We start from the raw sequence: 22938 nt of genomic DNA, 5'->3' as shown, positions 1-22938 counted from the left end.
TAAAAGAAGGACATAAATGAGCAATAACTAATTTTTCTAGTGTTCTTCCAATGTGATTGGTTCATAGGTATCAATGACTACTATTTTAAGACAGAAGTTTAGGGTAAAGTTCCTCATTATGAAAGTGGTAATATATCCATTATTAAATAGTCTTCTATGTAATTATAAGTTATTTTTGGCTTACTTTCTTCAGGTCTGTTTGGGCTATCATAGTTTTCACCTTATTATTAAGCTGATGAACACCTTTAAAAGAAATGTCATCTCTGCTCTTATCTAATGTTCGCATTATTAAAATTATCCTCAATGAGTTATTTTTCACAGTGGTTATTTTAAAGTTATTTGTCCAGCCTGTCAGATAGCTTAATTTAAATTAGAAAACATCATCTGTAAATCCATTTAATCAGGTGAAAACTGTTATAGCAACACATGAAGGCAAACAGTGAGTGTACTATAAAAAACCCTCAAAGTGTATGTAATCATCTTGTACACCCCCAAAAGCATGAACAACCTACTCTAGACATTACTGTTTTAGATCATGGGCTTTGTTCTCAGGTGTGATATGTATTACATATGTAGATTTAGGCAAATTACTTGATCTCAGCTTCAGTCTCATCATCTGTAAATAAAGGTAATACTTCAGTGGATGAATGGATAAGTAAACTGCAGCACATCCAGACAATGGAGTATTATTCAGCACTAAAAGAAATGAATTATCAAGTCATGAAAAGACAGAGAAAACCTGAATGCATATTACTGTATGAAAGAAGCCAATCTGAAAGGCTACATACTAATTTCAATTATATGACATTCTAGAAAAGGCAAAACTATGGAGACAGTAAAAAGATCAGTGGTTTTGGGGGGTGGGGAGACAAACAAGTGGAGCACGTAAGATTTTTAGGGCAGTGGAACCATTCTGTATGATACCATAATGCTGGATACATGTCATTATACATTTACCAAAACATCAAAAGTTAACCCTAATGTAAACTATGGACTTTGGGTGATAATGATGTGTTAATTGTAGGTTTATGGGCTGTAACATATGTACCACACTGGTGGGGAATGTTGTTAGTGGGAGAGGTCATGCATGGGGGATGGGGGCCAGAGGGTATATGGGAACTCTGTACTTACTGCTCAAAATACTATGAACCTAAAACTGCTAAAAATTAAAGTCTATTAAAAATAATAATATTTACACCTCAAAAGATAGATTGTTGAATTACTCAAATGAAATGGCATATGTGAAGTACTTGATGTATATACCCCAGGTATTTGATAATGTCTCCAATAGTATTCAATCTTCCATTCAACGATATTTAATTGGAACTCAGAGAGTGATTATTGTCACAACTATGCAGATTTTGGCCAAAAAGAACTCTGGCAAGTAAACTTTTTAATGTTTATTAATTCACTGACCACTTATTTGATACTGAGACTTTTCTTGTATGATTATTGGGTCTATCAATGACAACTTAATTCTAACATGAAAATTCAATTCAGTTGGTCATTATGTACAAGAAATATCAACACTATGACACATGTGATTTTCAAAAAAACTGGGATATTTCCCATCACAGACTGATTATAGATGATTAATAAAATTAGTCAGCACAGCAATGTGCTCATTGTTAGGACAAAAATATCCTATATGGGGTTAATTCTCAAGGAAAATGAATGAAGTAGGATCAATTAGTATTTCAAGACCTTAGATATCTCTTCTTCCTTGGAGGACCAAAATGTTTAATTAATTATTCCACATAAATGCAATGAACTCCTAGAAAACATCAGGCAACACTTAATTCATAATTTATAGAAGGATGAATACAAATCATTTTGAAGTTTCTTTTTAAATTCTCACATTCCTAATTAATATTCATGAGGATAATTTCACAAAAGCAGTTAAAAACTATGCCAGAGAGGGAACAGAAATATATAGTTGTGCCAGTGGAAGAGGCAAGAAATTTCTCTCTCTCAAAATTGAAGATTTAAGTTCAACACAAACATTTCCTAAATAATAGTTCCATAATATTTTAATCAAATTATTCATTACTCAGAAATAACACTATGGAGAAACAGATAATAATGCTGCACAAAGGCTGAGTTCATTTGTTCTGGACAGGTGGCCAGTCTGCAGCTCTGTGTCAGCAGCCCAAACCCACCCACAATAGCCCTAAAGACGATTATGCAAATGCCAGCCAACCCAGCTATTTTCCCAGGAACAGGAGAAGGGCTCCTAGTAGAAGCTGTAATTGTTCTGCAGTCATGTGGAAAGACAAGCAGTTTTTTCTTGCTGGAGGCAGTGTTTTCATTAAGGGCACTACTACAATATGTGTGAGATATACAAACACACACACACACACACACAAACACATGTCATGAAAAGACACAGAGGGACCCTAAATGCATATTACTATGTGAAAGAAGCTGATCTTAAAAGGCTCCATGCTGTATGTGTGATATGAGAGGGCTGTGGGGTATATGTCTGAGGTGCACATATCGCTCAAACACCAGACACAGCCTATTCCATCTCTTCCCCAGTCTCCCCCTTGCTAACCAGCTCTGCCTGGGTTATCAATACCAAGTCTCTTCTGTTGCTTACACCTTCCCTTGCCAATAAAAAATACAGTTACATTTACAGAAATGTATTAACTTTTGACCACTGAATCTCATAAGCAGGACATAAATATTCTCTGGCAAACCTCAGATAAGAACCATTTCTATGGGAGCCAGGGTGGCTCAGTTGGTTAAGCGACTGCCTTCAGCCCAGGTCATGATCCTGGAGTCCTGGGATAGAGTCCCACATTGGGCTCCCTGATCAGCGGGGAATCTGCTTCTCCCTCTGACCCTCTCCCCTGTCATGCTCTCTCTCTCACTCTCTCTCTCAGGTAAATAAAATTTTTTTAAAAAGAGAGAACCGGGGCACCTGGGTGGCTCAGTGGGTTAAGCCCCTGCCCCTCAGGTCATGATCTCAGGGTCCTGGGATCGAGCATCGGGCTCCCTGCTGAGCAGGGAGCCTGCTTCCCCCTCTCTCTGCCTGCCTCTCTGCCTACTTGTGATCTCTCTCTCAGTCAAATAAATAAATAAAATCTTAAAAAAGAGAGAGAGAGAGAACCATTCCTACTCCATATATAGAGCATCTTTTTTCATCGAGGGGCAAAATGAAACAGACTGAAGACAGAAACCCATCAGATTTGAAGTAAAATACTGACAAGGAACACTGCTATCTAACCTTTACTAATTAACGCGGTTATTAAAGTTATTTAGGTTTTGTTTTTGATTCTATGTCATCAAGTTCCTTAGTTTCTAAATGGCAGTTTTCAAGTTATTTGCTCTAACACCTGATTTTACAATTCTTTCTAGAATTAGAGTTTGTTTCAATATTATTGCTGTTAGATTTTTTCTTCTACATGATTTAAAAATAGTATTTTTTCCTTTTTCTCACCTCTCTTGACCTACTCACCCCCTCAAATTCCTTCCTTTGTAAGATAAGATGTACATTATCTACTTTATTTAGTAAAAAGCATAAGATATTACTACTTTCTCTACTTACATGGAACTTGACAGTGTCCAGAACTCATGTTATACCATAAAATATGACCAAGTCCTTCTGCCCTAAATTCGTTTAAGGGAGACTTTTCCTCAAATGCTTAGAAACAGAGATTATGGTATTCTTCACGAATGTCAAATATGTTATTTTAGAATAGGATATTACAAATTTTTAAATGTTTAGTCAAGAATACATGTATCATTAAAATTAAACCAACCATAAGTAGACAATAACACTCTTTAACCTCAATAGTGTTACTCACCACAAATTTCCTTAATATAAACTCCACTGTCCATAAAACAAAATAACATTAAAAACTCTTTTTTCTATTTTTTTATTATTATTATTCTTTTTTAGTAGGCTCTATGCCCAAGTGGGGCTTGAACTCAAGACTCTGAGATTAAGAGTCACATGTTCTACTGTTGAGCCAGCCAGGCGCCCCTCAAAATCCTTTTTTTAAAATGATTTAGCTTCAGCTTTGAAATGATTGTTTCTTCTAATAAACCCTCAAAAAGCACTTTGCTTATGTCTCTTGAAGTACTTACTTAAACACATTCAATCACTCAAGCACTCATTCCTTGGTCCTAATTCAAATAGATTAGTAGGTCACAGTCTCTACCCTCAAGGAACTAACACTAGCTAGTGAGAGAGATCAGAACTTTTTAAAAAAATGTTTTTAATATATTCTGATATAAGTACAGAGTAGACAAACATACAAGTTGAGTATGGTACACTATATTTACTGAAGTTTCCCTATCACTTCACCAGGATGGCTAAATTAAAAAAAAAAAAAAAGGTAATTCTAAGTGTTAAGAGAATATGAAGAAACTAGAACCCTCACATGGTTGTTGATGAAAATGTAAAATGGTGCAGCCTCTAGGAACAGTTTGGCAGCTCCTGAAAATGCTAAACATACAGTTATCTAATGACCTGGCAATCCCACTCTTAATTGTACACTTGAGAAAATACATATCCGCTTAAACACTTGTACATGACTGTTCATAGCAGCATTATTCATAATAGTGAAAACATACCAAATGTCCTCCACTGATGAATGGATAAATAAAATGTGATCTGTCCATAGGTATATCCATTCAATGAAATATTTAGTAATAAAAAGGACTGAAGTACTGATACATGTTATAATATGGATGAACCTTGAAAACAGTATGCTATGTAAAAGAAGCCGGAAGACCACATACAACATGATCTCATTTATATGAAATGTCTGGATTAGACAAATCCATAGAGATAGAAAGTAAACTGGTGGCTGCCCAGGGATGGGGAAATTGATGGGAAAATATGAGGTGACTGCTAATTAGTATAGGATTTCTTTCTTTTTTAAAAATGTGTATTACTGAAGTACAGTTGACATACAATGTTATATTAGCTTCAGGTATACAGCATAAGTACAGGATTTCTCTTTGGTGTGGTAAAAATGTTATAAAATCGATTGTGGTAATGGTTGCAGTACTCTGAATATACCAAACCCACTGAGGTGCATACTTTAAAGGGGTAAATTATATGGTATGTGACTTATATCTCATTAAACTGGTATCTGTTTTTTTATGTCATGTTAGTCACCATACAATACATCATTACTTTTTGATGTAGTGTTCCATGACCTTTTTACTAAATATAAATACAAACATAAATATAAATATATTACTGAGGACCTCTATCTACTCTATTCTGTCAGACTCTGGTTTAAAGGGCAGTGTTTTTCTGTTTCCGACAATGGCATCGCAGAGTAAAGTAAGGATCTAACAAATACGCTTCAAATGAATGAATACCCTTTCAGATGTCAATAACAATACAATAGATTAGGTCAGAAACAAAAATTCAAACTCATAGGCTAGTTAGAGGTACAGCATTAAATAAACCAAGAGGCTAAGCAGCAACCAGGCTTAGGCAGATGTCTACACAAAGGAAAACAATATAGTTTCCCTCTCCAATTTGCACAAAGATTGGTTAATGACCTAAGAGTTAAATTTAAAAAAACTAAAAATATCAAGACTTGGCAAAGATATGGAACTGGAACTCCCATATGCTGCTGGTTAGAGTGTAAACTGGACAACTCACAAATACAATGTTGACCAAGAGAAGTCAGACCAAAGAGTATTTGCTTTAAGATTCCATTTAGATTAATTCAAAATCAGGCAAAACAAACGTAACTGTTAGAAGTTAATCACTGATTTTTTGGGGTGTGGTTTGTGACAAAATGGACCAAAGGAGGCTTCTGAATGCTAAACTGTTCTAGTTCTTAATTTGGGTTGAAGAGGTTGACAAAGGGTATGTCAGCTTCATACTAAAAATTATGCACGTGTCTGTATTTTATATATATATATATTTCAATAAAGAATAATGTTCAAAAAATAAACACACCTCTAAATAAACCGTTGGTCCAAGGAGAAATCACAATGGAAGTCAGAAAATATCTTCAACTGAACAACTAAACACTACATAATAAGACTTATGGAATGTCACTGTAATATTTAGAGAAAAAAATATACCCTTATATTTATAAAAAGAAAAATCTAAAAATCAATTTAAGCATTCCTTCCTCCTCCAAGAAGTTAGAAAAAGAACAGCTGACTAAACCCTAAGAAAACAGAAGGAAGGAAATAAAAGATAAAATAATAAATGAATCAACATAAATATAACATACAAAGGAAAAGATCAACAAAAGTTAATTCCCTGAAGAGACAAATAAAAATGACATACCTCTGGTGAGACTAGACTGTTCAAGAAAAAGAAAAATGAAGCATAAATAATCAACATTGGAATGAAAAAGAAGAAATTACTAAAGAAGCTGCATAATATAAATGAAAAATATGAAGTTATTATGGGCACCTATGCCAATAAATTTGAATATCAAACAAAACAAACAAATTCCTAGGAAAAAACACTGTATTACCAAAATTTATATGAGAAAAAAATAGAGACACTCATTAAATTTTATACATTATGTACATTAAAGAAAATAAAAAGTAATTTTAAATCTTCCAACAAAGAAAAGCTAGATCCCAGTAAGATTCACCAAAAAGGACTTCCTAAGAATGGAAAAAGAAATAGTGCCAATCTCAGAAAAATTCTCCAAGAAGGCAAAATTCTTCAACTAATTATATGAAGCCCTGATATCAAAATTCGAGAAGAAAAAGTATGAGAAGGAAAATTACAGTCCAATTTCCCTCGTGAAAATACATTAGCAAATCGAATCCAACAATATATAGAAAAGCTAAAACATGCGATGGGCTCTAATGGATAAAGTAGACAGCATACAAGGAAGATGGGCACTGCAAGCAGAGAGTTTGAAATCCTAAGAAACAAAAAGATGCTAGAGATTAGAAGAAAAAAAAACCTAACAGAAATGAAGAATGCTTTGATGGGCTTACTATTAGACTGGACATGGCTAAGAAAAGAAATCTCTGAGCTTTAGGATATATCATTAGTAACTCTGAATACTGAAAAGCAAAGAGAATAAAGGTGAAAGAAAAAAAAAAACAGACTATCCAAGGACTGTGGGACAACTATAAAAAGTATAACATATGCATAATAGGAATACCAGAAGGACAATAAAGTGAGAAAAGAAAAGAAGAAATATCTGAAACAATAATAACTGAGAATTTCCCCCAAATGAATGTCAGAACCAAATCACAGATCCAAAAGACTCAGAGAATACCCAATTAAATGACAAAAAACCCTACACCTATGCAGATCATTTTCCAACTGCAGAAAATCAAAATAAAAGAAAAAAATCTTCAAAGAAACCAGAAGGGGGTAAAAAAAACACCTAACCTATAGAGGAACAAAGATAAGAGTTACAACCAACTTCTCTTTTTTTTTTTTTAATATTTATTTGAGAGAGAGAAAGAGAGAGGCATGGGGGGTAGGGGGGAGGGGGCATGCAGAGACAGAGGGAGAGAGAATCTCAAGCAGACTCCCTACTGAGTGTGCAGCCTGACCCAGGGCTCCATCCCAGTACCCTAAGATCATGACTTGAGCTGAAATCAAGAGCTGGACACTTAACCAACCGAGCCACCCCTGGCGTAGGCAACTCTGCATATGTAATTTCAAATTTAGTAACTATTTTTTAAAAGATTTCATTTTATTTGACAGAGAAAGAGAAAGAGAGAGCATGAGCAGATGAACAGCAGGCAGAGGGAGAGGGACTGGGAAAAGGAGAAGCAGAATCCCCCCCTGAGCAGAGAGCCCGATGCAGGACTCAAACCCAGGACCCTGGGATCATGACCTGAGCTGAAGGCAGATGCTTAACAACTGAGCCACCCAGGCGACCCTCAAATTTAGTAACTTACATTACTTCGTGTAGTATATCCAAAATTTCAGCATGTAACCGATATTTTTAAAATAGGAGATACTGGGGCACCTGGGTGGCTCAGTGGGCTAAGCCTCTGCCTTCGGCTCAGGTCATGATCCCAGAGTCCTGGGATGGAGCCCTGGGTCGGGCTCTCTGCTCAGCAGGGAGCCTGCCTCCTCCTCTCTCTCTCTGCCTGCCTCTATGCCTAATTGTGATCTCTGTCAAATAAATAAATAAAATCTTTAAGAAATAAATAAATAAAATAAAATAAAATAAAATAGGAGACGTTTTCCATTCTTTCATACTAAGCTTTCAAAAACTTTCTATTTTACACTTATAGCACATCTGTTTGTATATGCATTTTTTAAAAACTTATAGACATGGTTTATTATTATACTTATTTGCGATAAAGTTTCTTATACACATTATGCATACATTTTCATAATTTACATAATTTGAATTTAAACATACAATAGTTATTTTTCTCAGTAAATTCAGATTTATATAATTATTAAACAACATCGATGATTGTTGTTTTCTTTCTGCTGCTATGAATATAGAAATTCACTGCAGTAAAAATTCTTATGTCTTGGCTATTCATTTCTTTTTTTCCACTTTTAAATTTAAATTCAATTAATTAACATATAATATGTTATTGGTCTCAGAGGTAGAGGTCAGTGATTAAGTGATATTAAATCAGTCTTAAATAACACCCAGTGCTCATTATATCATGTGTTCTCTTTAATGCCCATCGTCTGGTTACCGCATCCCCCTTACCTTCCTCCCCTCCAGCAACCCTCTGTTTCCTATGATTAAGAGTCTCTTATGGTTTGTCTCCCTCTCTGATTTTGTCTGTTTTATTTTTTCCTCTCTTCCCCTATGATCCTCTGCTTTGTTTCTTAAATTCCACATATAAGTGAAATCATTTCATAATTGTCTTTCTCTAACTGACTTATTGCCTTATTAGCATAATACCCTCTAGTTCTATCCACATCACTGCAAATGGCAAGATTTCATTTTTTTTAATGTCTGAGTAGTACTCCAACAACCAAACTCTCTTCAGAAACCATATAAGCAAGAAATAAATTATTTATTTCATATTCATTTTTTAGATTTTACTATCTAATTTTATAATGTGCTAAATTACCCTTCAACAGTGGAGGAGAAATAAAGACTTTATCAAACAAACAAAAGGGGAGGGATTTTGTTACCAGAAGACCTGAGGTGCAAAAAATGTCATAAATAGTTTTTTAGAGAGAGGGAAAACTTGAATCTACATAAAGAAAAACCCATCAAGCAGAAATAAGTGAAGGTAAAATAAAGTTCTTTACTTTTCTTATTATTAATTGATCTAACAGGTAACAGTTTGTTCAAAATAATAATAGGAATCATGTATTATTCTATTATGTATAGTTATGTATACAGCTTACGCATATACAGTTGATCCTTAACACAGATTTAAACTGCACAGGTCTACTTATAAGTGGATGTTTTTTTTATAAATACACTACAGTACTGCAAATTTGTTTCCTCTTCCTTATGATTTTCTTAGTAACATTTTCTATTCTCTAGCTTTATTATTAATACTACAGTAATAATGTACAAAATAAGTATTCATCAACTTTTTATATTATTGGTTTTGGGGGAGTCAAAAATTATATCCAGATATTTGACTGCATACCCCTAAACCCCATGTTGGTCAAGGGTCAACTGTATATATAATGTATATACATTATATATGCTTATATATAGATGATATAAATGACAGCAATGGTACAAGGGATGGAAAGGAGGAATTAGGGTTATTTTGTTATTATAAGATACTCACACTACCCAAGAAGTGATATGGTGTTATCTGAAGGTAGATTTGGATTACATAATGCAGGCTCTAGGGCAACCACTAAAAATAGTTAAATATATACATATGACACATATGTATCTAACAGATACATCTAATAGATAACATTCTAAGAAAGGACAGAAATTAAAATCATATAAAATGCTCAGCTAAAACCACAAAAGGCAAAAAGAAAATGGAAGACAAAATAGGAACAAAGAACAATAGCAAGAAATAGAAAATAGTAACCAATGTGGTAGATATAAGTTCAATTACATCAATAAGCACTTTTTTGCAACAATGGTTTAAATGTACCAATGAAAAGACACAGACTATCAGAATGGTCAATAAAAAAGATCAAAAAAGGGGTATCTGGGTGGTTCAGTTGATTAAGCATCTGCCTCTGGCTTAGCTCATGATCCCAGGGTCCTGGGATTGAGCCCCTCATTGGGCTCCCTGCTCAGTGGGAAGCCTACTTCTCCCTCTCCCACTCCCCCTGCTTGTGTTCCCTCTCTTGCTGTGTCTCTCTCTGACAAATAAATAAATAAAATCTTTAAAAAAAAAAAAGAAAAGACCTAAATATATGCTGTCTATAAGAAACCCATTTTCCATATAAAGACACTCATAGGTTAACAGTAAATGGATGGAGAATAACCTACCATGCTAACACTAATCAAAAGAAAGCAGTAATAGCTATATTAATTTCAGACAGAGCAGACTTCAAAGCAAGAAGTTTCCATGAATAAGAAAGGTATTATATATAATGGTAAGAGTCAATTCTCCAATTCGACATAATTCTTAATGTGTATCAAACTACAAGAAGTGAAAACTAGTAGCATTTCAAGGAGCAACAGATGAATCCACTATCACGCTTGGAGACTTCAACAACCTCTATTAGAAACAGATGGATCCAACAGGCAGAAAATCAGTAAGGACATAGTAAAACTCAAGAACACTAAGAGTCAATGGGATATAACAAACATCCATAAACTACTTCATCCAAGAACAGCAGACTATACCTTCTCATGTTCACTTGGAACACGCACAAAGACAGACCACATTGTGGGCCATAGAACACAACAGATTTTATTTACTGTTTGAGAGACAGCGAGTGAGCACAGGCAGGGGGAGGGTCAGACAGAGAAGCAGGCTCCCCACTGAGCAAGGAGCCCCATGTGGGGCTTGATCCCAGGACTCTGGGATCATGATCTGAGCCAAAGGCAGATGCTTAACTGACTGAGCCACACAAGTGCCCAAAACACAACAGATTTAAAAGAAAAAATATATATATCTGTTCTCAGACCACAGTGAAATTAAACTAGGTATCAATAACTGCAAGATCACTGAAAAATCCCAAATTTGTGGAGATTAAAAAACACATTCCTAAATAACTTGTGAGTCAAAGAAACCTCAAAAGAAATTTTTAAATATGTTAAACTAAATAAAAATGAAAACACAACTTTTCAAAATTTGTGGGATGCAGCAAAAGCAATGCCTAGAGGGAAATTTGCAGCACTAAAGGTACATATTAGAAGATCTAAAATCAGTAATCTAAGCTTTACCTTAGGAAACTAGGAAAAGAAGAATAAATTCAATCCAAAGTAAGCAGAAGGAAAGAAATAAAAAGAATTAGAGAAAAAAAATCAATGACACTGAAAACAAAACCATTAGAGAATATCAGTGAAATAAAAGGTGGTTCTTTGAAAAGATCAATAAAATTGATTAAGCTCTAGCCAGGATAACTAAGAAAAAGAAAAAAGAGAGAAAAGAAACAATACTAATATCAGAAATCAAAGAGGAGGTATCACTACAGATCGTATGGATATAAAAAGGATAATAAAGGAATACTATGAATAATTCAATGACCATACATTTGATAACCTAGACAGAATGGAGTAATTCTTTCAAAGACACAATCTGCCATAAACTCACACAAGAAGAAACATAACCAGAATAGATTTATATATAAATATAGCTATGCCTATAATGTGTGTTATCAACAACATGTTATGTTTTGTTTACTGATCTACTCTGACAGTCCCTTTTGCTTATCAAAGTGAAAATGTGAACAGTCTCTTTTAATTGATGCATTTAAACCCTGATGTTCAAGTGATTAAAGATAGTGAATCAATAATTAATAATCTTCCAAAACAGAAAGCACCAGATCCAGATATCACTGGTGAGTTTTACCAAGAACTTAAGGAAAAAATTACACTAATTCTCTACAACCTCTTTCAGAAGATAGAGGGAATACTTCCTAACTCAATCTATGAAGCTAGAATTACCTTAAATCCAAAACTAGACAAAGACACTATAAGAAAACTACAGACCAAAAAAATCATGAGCATAGATGCAAAACTCCTTAACAAAGTATTGGCAAATTGAACCCAACAATGTATAAAATACATCATAACCTAGTGGGATTTATCTCCAGTAGGCAAGACTGGTTCAACAGTTAAAAATCAATTAATGCAATCCATCATATCAAATGGCCAAAAAGAAAAATGACACAATCATATCAATAGGTACAAAAAAGAATCTGACAAAACCCAACACCTTTTATAATAAAAAATTCTCAGTAAATTAGGAACAGTGGGATACTTTCTCACCATCATAAAGAATATCTACAAAAACCTTACAGCTACATCGCACTCAACCATAAGAGACTCAAAGCTTTCCTGCTAAGATCAGTTACAAGGATCTCCCCTCTCCCCACTCCTTTTCAACATCATACTGGAAGTACTAGCTAACACAGTACGACAAGGAAAAGAAATACAAGGTATACAGATTGGGGGAAAAAAACTCTTCTTGTTTGCAGATGGCATGATTGTCTCTATAGAAAATACAAAAGAATCAACAACAAAAAACCCTCATGGAATTAATAAACATTTACAGTAAGTTTGCAGGATACAAGCTTAATATAAAAAAGTTATTTTCTGGGGTGCCTGGCTGGCTCTATTGGTGGAGCATGTCACTTCTGATCTCAGAGTCATGAGTTCAAGCCCCACGCTGGGTGTAGAGATGACTTAAAAATAAAATCTTTAAAAAAAAAAAAGGCAGTTCCTTTTCTACGCATCAATGAAAATGTGGAATTTGAGATTAAAATCACAATGCCATTTACACTAGCACTCAGAAAAATGAAATACTTACATATAAATCTAACAAAATACATACAAGCTCTACATGAGGTAAACTACAAAACTCTGATAAATGAAAATCAAAGAACTAAATAAACGTAGAGATATTCCATGTTCATGGATAGGAAAACTCAATATTGTCAGGATGTCAGTCCTTGCCAACTTGATCTGTAGATTCAATACAACCCTGATCAAAATCCCAGCAAGTTATTCTGTGGATATCAATAAACTGATTCTAAAATTTATATAGAGGGGCAAAAGACCAAATAGCCAATACAGTATTGAAAGAGGAGAACAAAGTTGGGAAACTGACACCATTTCACTTCAAGATTTAGTATTAAGCTACACCAATCAAGACAGTGTAGTACTGGTGAAAGCACAGACAGATGAATAGAAGAGAGCCCAGAAATAGAGCCACATAAATAGTCATCTGATCTTTGATGAAAGAGCAAAGGCAATATAATGGAGCCAAGAAAGTCTCTTTAACAAATGGTACTGGAACAACTAGACGTCAACATGTTAAAAAAAAAAAAAAAATTCTAGACATAGACCTTAACACCATTCACAAAAATTAACTCAAAACAGATTACATACCGGGACATCTGGGTGGCTCAGTTGGTTAAGTGTCTGTCTTCAGCTCAGGTCATGATCCCAGAGTCCTGGGATCAAGCCCCAAGTTGGGCTCCCTGCTCAGCAAGGAGTCTGCTTCTCCCTCTCCCTCTGCCCCTCCCCCTGCTCTCTTTCTCTCTCTCTCTCTCTTTCTCTCTGTCTCTCAAATAAATAAAATCTTTTTTAAAAAAATGGATCATATACCTACATGTAAAATACAAAACTATAAAACTCCTTGAAGATAACACAGGGAAAATCTAGATGACCTTGAGTATGGTCATTACCATATGTTTTTTAAATACTACATGAAATCCATGAAAGAAATAATTGGCAAGCTGGACTTCATTAGAATTAAAAACTTAAGCTCTGTGGAAGATATTTGCAAAAGACACATCTGATAAAGAACTGTTTTCTAAAATATACCAAGAACTCTTAAAACTCAACAATAAGGAAACAACCCAATTAACAATGAGTCAAACTCCTTAGCAGACATGTCACCAAAGAAGATTAACATACAACAAAGAAGCATATGAAAAGATGCTCCACATGACATGTCATAAGAGAAATGCAAAATAAAACAATAAGATAAGAACACTACATGCCTTTAAGAATGGCCAAACTGTGGATCGCTGACAATACCAAGTGCTGACAAGGATGTGGAGCAAGAAGAATTTTCATACATTGCTGCTAGAAATGCAAAATGGTATAGCTACCTATGGATATGCTCTTACCATATGATCCAGTAGTCACACTCCTTGGTTTTTACCCAATGGAGTTGAAGATGTATGGTCACAAAGAAATCTGCACAAGAATGTTTATAGCAGATTTATTCATAACTTCTAATACTCAGAAGCAACCAAGACTTCAGTGGGCAAATGGATACGGTGGTACATCCAGACAATAAAGGGTTATTCAGTGCTAAAAAGTAATAAGCTATCAAGCCATGAAAAGACATGGATAAAGCTTAAATATGTACTACTAAGTGAAAAGAGCCAATATGAAAAGGGTACATACTGTATGACTTGATTTTTTTGACACTTGGAAAAGGCAAAACGAAGGATAGTTTAAAAAAAAAAAAAATCAATTATTGCCAGGGTCAAGGGCAATGGAATGTAGACAGAGAACAGAGGATATTTAGTACAATGAAACTACTCTGCATATTATAATGATGGATTTATGTGCCTGCATATTTGTCCAAACTCACTGAATGTACAACACCAAGAGTGAACCCTAATGTAAATTATGGACTTTGGGTGATTTTGATTTGTCAATGTAGGTTCATCAATTGGAATACACACATCACTCTGGTGGGGGACACTGGCAATGGGGGAGGCTACACTTATGTGGGGGTAGGTGGTATATATGAAATCACTGTATCTTTATCCTAACTTTGCTGTGAACCTAAAACTGCTCTCAAAGATACTGTCTAAAATAAAATAAAGCACTGCTCAAACTATTCTTAATAGTTTAGAAAGAAATAAAACATTTAATACTCATAGTTCCAATGTTTTAAATTAAGTATACTAAATATTAGTCTTACTAGTGTAGTACAATAGTTTTACTAGTACAGAAAATAGTTCTACTATTTTCTATTTCCTTATACCTTTACAGATGACAGTAAAATTTTTGACAAAAAATGTTTTAAAGTCACAGAACAACTGTAATTTTTCCATTAAGATCACTTCGCAGTTTCAGCTTGCACCATCATTTGACACAATCCTGGACGTGAATGAAGGAAAGTGAGGACTGTTGGTATAAGGATTGGAGAAAGAAACAAAACTGCTATCATTCTCAAATAACATGATTATTTACATAGAGGGAAAATTTAAAAATAAACAATTAGAATTTAAAGTGTTCAGCAGAATGCTAAACACAAAAATCAAAATTTAAAACTCTATACATGATCAAAAGGTAAAAAATTAGTTTCTTGAAAGATGTCAACTTTAATAAAGGTCCACAATTCCAAAATGTAAAATCATCTGAAAACAAAGTTTATCTGTAACTCCTTTGGTGGCAAAACAAGCCCCAAACTGAGATGATGTTATTTATAGTTTTTATGTGCCAGAAAATATGGGGATATAATATATGGTATACAGATTAAGTATGTAGGATTAAGTTTAGCACAAGTGTTAAAACCCTCTATTGAGAAAATTATAAAACTTTTATTGAAAGACATTAAAGAATACCTTTGAAATGGAGAGATATGCCAAGGTAACTGATTGTATATCTCATTTTGTAAGTTGTCAATTCCTTCCCAACTGATTTATAAATAAATGTAATCTCATTTGGTCTTTTTGTAAATCCCAACTGATCTTTTGGCAAAACTTGACAAGTGATTCTAAAATTTGTATGAAAGTACAAAGGGCTAAGAATAGTAAAAAACAGAAATGAACAATATGAAAGGACCTGCTATACCAGATATAAAAATTTATTGGAAAGCTGTATGAATTAAGACAGTATATTTGTATAAGGAAGAAAGAACAGTAAAAGAGAAGAAAGATCCCAGAAACTGATGCACAGACAATATATAATAAAAGTGACTCTGTAAAGACTATCTTTATTTCAAACTACTTCTTCAAGGACATCTGTATATCAAACAGCATTGAAGGACAGAAATAGATCTCTCTGTATGGGTGAAATAGGTTATGGGGACTAAGGAGGGCACTTGCTGTGATGGGCACTGGGTGTTATAATGAATTGTTGAATCATTATACTGTACACCTGAAACTAGTTATCACACCATACATTAACTACCTGGAATTTAAATGAAAACTTTAAAAAAAAGTTTCCAGAGTGCTGGAAATTTTCTGTTTCTTTACTTAGACACGAGTTAAATGGGCACTTGCTTCATAGTTAGATATTTAGTGTACATTTCTATTCCTTACATTTTTATTTACTGCTATTGTTTTTCACAATTTAAAAATATCTAATTTTAAATGATTAGACCATCACATCATTAGAACTTGGAGTATATAAATTTATACTAACATGCTAAATGGAAAGAATCTTATTTCCTAATTATGCTACTTTTCCAATTTCTTTATTCCATTGGTTTATACACAACAGGTACTCAGTAAAAGCATAATTAACCAGGATAGAGGAGAGCTCAGAAGATAACTAGCATAATAGTACCAAATCACACTATCACATGAATCATTTAAAAGGATCTAATAACACTAGAGAAATTTAACAATGGAGGCTAGTACTATAAACCTTTAAAAATGTGTAACAGATTAATATTTAATATTTATATGATATTTTACTTCTTTGCATCATCTATTAAATCACTAACAGGCACTATTCAGTAGTGAATGCAAATATTACTGGTTTTCATAAGCAAGTATTCATCACTCTAGCCACTTTTCTGGGCAACCCACCAAGTAATACATAATTTAAGTTTTCTGTTTAATTTTTCCTTCCTATCTTGGTTACCAGACCTACCATAACCATTTGTGTAATTGAAGGAACTAATCAGTTAAATTACCTACTACTTTTATTGTTCTCTTAAAACACTGGCCCAAGGTACACACTATAGATAAATATTTTCAGATTTAAAAAATGATTTCTGTATTTTTAAAACACACATTATGTCAGACTACTAGCTTTACTGGTATCCATGTTCTCCTCTTTTTCAAGGCATACACATTGATGATATTTTCCCAGCCTCCTATTAAATCAGATGTGACCATTTGACTGAGTTCTGGTTAATGGAAAATAAGGAAAGGTAAAGTGTGCCACATTCAGGTCTGGCCCATCAAGACCTCCTATGTGCAATCCTATTCTTCCTTCCTCTTTCTACTAGCTAGATGCAAAGGATCCAGCAGAGGACTTGACCCTGAAGAATTTCAGAGCCTCAAGATTAATGGACCCTGGATCACTAACTAAACGATCACATCGAGGCCATTTACCAAATTCCTGCAGTAAAGGGTTACATGAATAAGAAATCATTTTATTTGATTTGCTAAAGCCTCAGAGATTTTCAGGTTGTCAATTAAAGTAATTAATCATCCTGACGAACACAGAACATTTATCAGTGAGACTCTATATGTGTTATTCGTTCTGTTCCCAAATATTACTACTGATACATTCAGGGCCTGCCACTGTCCTCCTGTATGTCAACTTTGTGTGATTTAGACAGAGACCATTTTAGTAGATAAATTAGGAAAAGGCGCCCCCTCTGGGAGGACACAACTCCACGGAAACAGCTTGGCAAGGAAACTGTGTGAAGGAAAGGGGTCTCTTTCTGCAAGGTTCTAGGACAAGGTTTCAGTTGGGCAAGGTAAACCAGGACTGGATTTCAAGTTTCCATTTTAGCTATAGCTTAGCAGAGGCACAAACCATACAATCATTCTCAAAGGCCCTAGGTATACTTCTCTACCATTCTTTTTCCTACCACAGCAAATGGTCCTCCTACGATCCTTCACATATCAGCTATATTTCAGTAAAACAGACACATACAAATTTGTCTGCATATAGGCAAGGGAATTTTTTAGGTAAAAACCTGTAAAATATGATTCTTAAAAGATTTAAGGTAAAATTCCTATTTAAATTTAGGTGGTCAAATTATTCGTTCAACCTAATAAATTTCAAAAAGAAGACTGGTTTTCAAAATTAAAAAGCAATTACTGAATTTCTTCTCCTACTACATTAAATCCATTGTAAGCAAAGTACATACATAATTTTCACTGTTATCAATTTAAGTTCCAGTTTTTCTGACACTTTCTAGAATTAAGGGTAGGGGAACTACTATAGAGGACAGTGGAAGGAATCCCAGCCAGGCAGATATTTAAGCTACAGCACTACTGGCTACAGAAAATCAGTTAAACAATTAATGCTGGAACAAAGAAAAGAAAAAAAAAGAAAAAAGAAAAGAAAAGAGAAGAAAAGAAAAGGAAAGAAATGAAAGGAAAGGAAACGAAAGAAATGAAATGAAATGAAATGAAATAAATAAGAAGTACCAAAATGCAAAGCAGCCCCCAAAGAACTCTTTCCTTCTAATACACTGCACAGCCTCAGAGACCAAATAAATTGTGAGCATTTGAACTTCAGTTAAAAAAAAAATCAGTTAACTCCTTAGGAGTTCAGGTTGTTCATCTGTTATCTCCAATGCACACCCTGCTAAAAAATTTCTTCAAAATCTGACCCATAGAAACTCAACCAAAGGGAGATAATTGGTGTGAGAATTATAATGAGCTTATGAAATGCCTAGCACAGTGACTGGGATCCAGCAGATACTAAATAAATATCACCTCATTCTTAAGCTCAACTGTAAAATTCTATGACTATTGCCTCTATTCTTACTGTTGAATTCATTAGCTGAAAAAAAAAAAAAAACTTTAAAAAATATTTCTTAAGGCACTTCCAAATCTTAATTCAAAGATTCTACCAACCTACAATGAAAAATTCAAACTTTTGTCTTTTAGAGATTAAGCACATATATTAGAATACATACTAAAATTGGGCAAATAGCAGACAAATAGTGTATTTAAAATAATATACATATTATATATAATGTGTTAACTTTCTCATATGTTAAATATTCTGAAACAAAAGATGGGAAGAAAAGTAAAAAGACCTCTTGCCTGAATTCCTATAAGAACTTTCAAAAAACCCCGATGAATTGACTTTAAAAGGAAAAACAACCAATAAAAAAAAGTATGTGAAAGCCAATAAAGCAAAAAGGCACTGCAATATCTACTAACATGGGAATGCACATAAACACCAGTACTGAAAGAAACAAAACTTATAAATTAAATACTATTTTTGGTACAGCTTGTCAAAAAAATTAATGACTGGCAGCACTCATTCCTGTAAGGGTGAGATGCACCAGATTCTCTTTTAAATCATTAGTAGAAATATAAATTGCTGTACCATTTAAAATTTTTCACCTATTAGGAAAAAAATTTCTAATTAAAATTCTCTACAGTTTCTCATTGTTTTACCTACTAGGATCTATTAAATTTTTTTTGTATTAGAGTGAGAGAGTGTGCATGCGAGTTGAGGGGGGAGAGACAGAGGAAGAGGGAGAGAGACTCTAAAGTAGGCTCCAAACCCAGTGCAGAGCTCCATCTCACAATCCTGAGATCATGACCTGAGCCAAAATCAAGAGCTAGATGCTTAACTTACCAAATCTATCTAATAAAATTTTTAATTTTATTAATTTTATTAAATAAATCTATCTAATAAATTTTTTAATGCAAATATGCTTTGCTGGAGGGATGCTATTTTTCAAAATTATTAAGATAAAAGCACAAGTGTAACAAGATAAACATGGATGTTCATTGCAGTATTGCTTTCAACTTAAATGAACGGGATGTGGATCAATCAGTGTGGATGTTAAATAATTAACATCTGTAACATAAGCTATGATGTTGCCCAAAATTTTGAGATTTTTAAGTTTTTTTTAAGTATTTTTAAGTATTCACCTAAAGAAAATATCAATGATAAATATACTATTAATATGAAGGACAAGAAATAAATTTAAGTATGAGCCTAGTTTCCTACAGAGGATAAAAAACTACATTTTAAGTGAGCATACATAATAGGAAAAGATTCATGCCAAACGTAAGAGAATGAATTCGAAAAGAAATAAGACAATTTTTACTTAATGTACCTCTGTATTATTTAAATTATTAAAACCACAATTACCTTTTAAATTTAAAAAAAAAAAGACTAGGGCGCCTGGTGGCTCAGTCAGTTAAACATCTAACTTCAGCTCAGGTCATGATTTCAGGGTCCTGGGATCGAACCCTTTGTTAGCTCCCTGATTGGGGGTGGGGGGTGGGTGTCTGCTTGTCCCTCTCCCTCTGTCTAACCCCCAAGCTCAAGTTCTCTCTCTCTCAATTTAAAAAAAAAAAGTCTTAAAAAAATAAATTAGTAAAAAATAAACTTAAAGATTCTTATGAAATACTCAAGATGTCTCGTATGTGCCTAAAATAATAAAAAAAAAAGTTGTCAATTTCATTATTTTTATTGTATCTTACCCAAGGTTATAAGAATTTAATTATCTCTAATACTAAGTGGCATGATATATACTTGAATTTATATTCAGAATAAATTAACTAAAGAGGAGACAGAGCACAGGCAATTTTCTTATACTCTGTCTTGGATTTGTATCTTTAGATAGAAGAAAAAAATATTTAAAAATATCAACCACTGAGAGTACCTATTCACTTCCAAGGATGTTGTAAGAAGAAGTCCTAAAATAAAGTATTAAGCCATGATGTAACATAAAACACTTCTATAAAACTGTCCCACAATTTCTAGTCGTAAATATTTATGTTCCTTCCTCCACAAATAGAAATGGAACCTTCTTTTCTTTTCACCTGACATCAATGTGATCCCAAGTATTTCCCAGAACTGTGATTACCAAAATGCCACGAAATGTACTGAATTCTTCTACAATGTACAAACTACTGTATCCCTCGAAATTCACTCAGTATTTGTTAGAAGACTATATATACAAATGACACTAAACCAATAACCTTGTCATCTCATTCAACTTATCAACAACTGTGAGTTGAGGAAGAAATGGTATATATAAGTTATTTACAGTAACTGTGTTAACAAACAGTACAGCCACAATTAGAACTCCGGCTATCTTATTCAATCTTTACATAGTATATATAACCTATGAAAATATGAGCTATTTTCAAGACTTTAGGAAGAGAACAAAATCATAGAAGATGAGGAGGAAAGGGAAAATAGAATAGAAAGAAATACAAAAACATGACAGTGGTAGCAAGTCAAACTGCAAGAAAAATTTACCTAAAGCATATGAGGCACAGCTAGAGCAGCAGGATGTATCTGTGTATATGCTGTTTAGTTGGTGTAGTTCATTTCCTCAGAAAGGAACTTTAATTTCCTCAGAGAGGATCTCTCACTTCATTCCACGCCAGCTACCTCAGCACCTATGAGACCCAAAATTTACCTCTGATCTCCCTTTACCCAGGGTTCACGATGGTCTAGTGTTGGTCTTAGGGAAATAGGCATTTCAGAGATGACTCCCCACAAACAGAATGGCTTGGTTAACTCTGTATGGGTCAGCCAGTGCTGAATCAATGCTATGTAACAAACATCTTTAAAAATGCCAGTGGCGGGGCACCTGGGTGGCTCAGTGGGTTAAAGCCTCTGCCTTCAGCTCAGGTCATGATCCTGGTGTCCTGGGATCGAGCCCCGCGTTGGGCTCTCTGCTCAGTGGGGAGCCTGCTTCCTCCTCTCTCTCCGCCTGCCTCTCTGCCTACTTGTGATCTATCAAACAAATAAATAAATCTTTAAAAAAAATAAAAATAAAAATGTCAGTGGCTTAAATATTAAATGCTAATTCCTTATTCATGAATGCATGTTGGCTAGAGCTACTCCAGCTTCAGGTTGTGGGTCAAGTTCAATTCTTCTTCACGTTATCTTTCATTCCGGGACTCAGTCTGCAGGGGCAGTAGTTACCTGGGGCAAACACTTCTAGTAAATGGCAGAAGTACAGGAGAGCTGGAGGAATTGTACAAGTCCTCTTAAAATGTTATCTTCCAAAATGACCTACTGTCACTTCTATCTCCGTTCTGTTGGCCCAAGTAAGCCATACAGCTAAGTCCAAAGTCAGGGATATATGTTCCACCCCAAGGGAAAGGGCGCAGAAGGATTATTTCTGAGCAGTATACCATAAACTCTAAGAGAAAGTCCCAGAAAAAATTGATCACCACTGATCAATTCACTACTATCAAATTCTCACATGATGAAGAGCTAAGATGAACAGAAAACATGCAAATGACAGAATCAAAATGCAAAAACTTCTCAATATACAAGCACAATGGGCTAAACTCAATACAAAAGACTCTCATAGGAGTAAAAATCCCACTACAGCTCAGTATAGGATGGAGAAGATCTGATTATTAATAGCAAAGTATGTAAGACTCACTGGTTTTGAGTTTAAGCTCAGTAAGAGCCACTAAAATTATATAGATCCCTAACAGGATAATGTAACTTTGTCCATGTCAACAGTAACCAATATACATCACTAAGCAACTAGTACATATAAAGTACACAGTAAAACTTTAAAAAATGAAAATAAAAACACAGAAAGAAACAGTCTGCTCTCTCTGAGACAATTACACCCATAGGTTTATTAAATTCAATTTTGATCTGAGTATCAATGTCTGGGGAATAATGACAACAAAAAAACCCAACAAGATAGGTAAAAGGTTTAAAACTGAATTGCATAGGTCATTCAAATGTGAACTGAATAAACTACAGAAATTTAGGGATGGAAATGCAGAAGTGGGATGCGGACCTGCAGAAAGACAAAGAAAAAGCATAAAAGTTGTTTCCAGATTCCTTAAAAACTATCATATACCCAAGAAGTTTACTTAGAAGGGAATATTTTTGCTCAATATAAATAGGAACTTTCCTACTAGAAGATGAATGCCTAAGGGACAGGGAAATTACTATCACTAAATTCAGAAAAAAGCTGCAAGGCCTCTGTACCAGAGGTTGGCAA

General features: G+C 34.2%; 1 protein-coding gene across 4 annotated transcripts in view; it reads right to left on the bottom strand.

Annotated features, from left to right (window-relative positions):
- FCHSD2 (FCH and double SH3 domains 2) overlaps positions 1–22938 on the bottom strand; it is a 295916-nt gene that overhangs the window by 184874 nt on the left and 88104 nt on the right. The gene's annotated exons all lie outside the window — the stretch shown is intronic.

The sequence above is a fragment of the Lontra canadensis genome, unplaced genomic scaffold (assembly GCF_010015895.1).
Source record: "Lontra canadensis isolate GAN:19392208 unplaced genomic scaffold, GSC_riverotter_1.0 scaffold7, whole genome shotgun sequence".
In the NCBI taxonomy this organism is placed as follows: domain Eukaryota; kingdom Metazoa; phylum Chordata; class Mammalia; order Carnivora; family Mustelidae; genus Lontra; species Lontra canadensis.
Note: the sequence above shows the minus strand (reverse complement) of the source record. Positions and strands in the feature narration are given on the sequence as shown.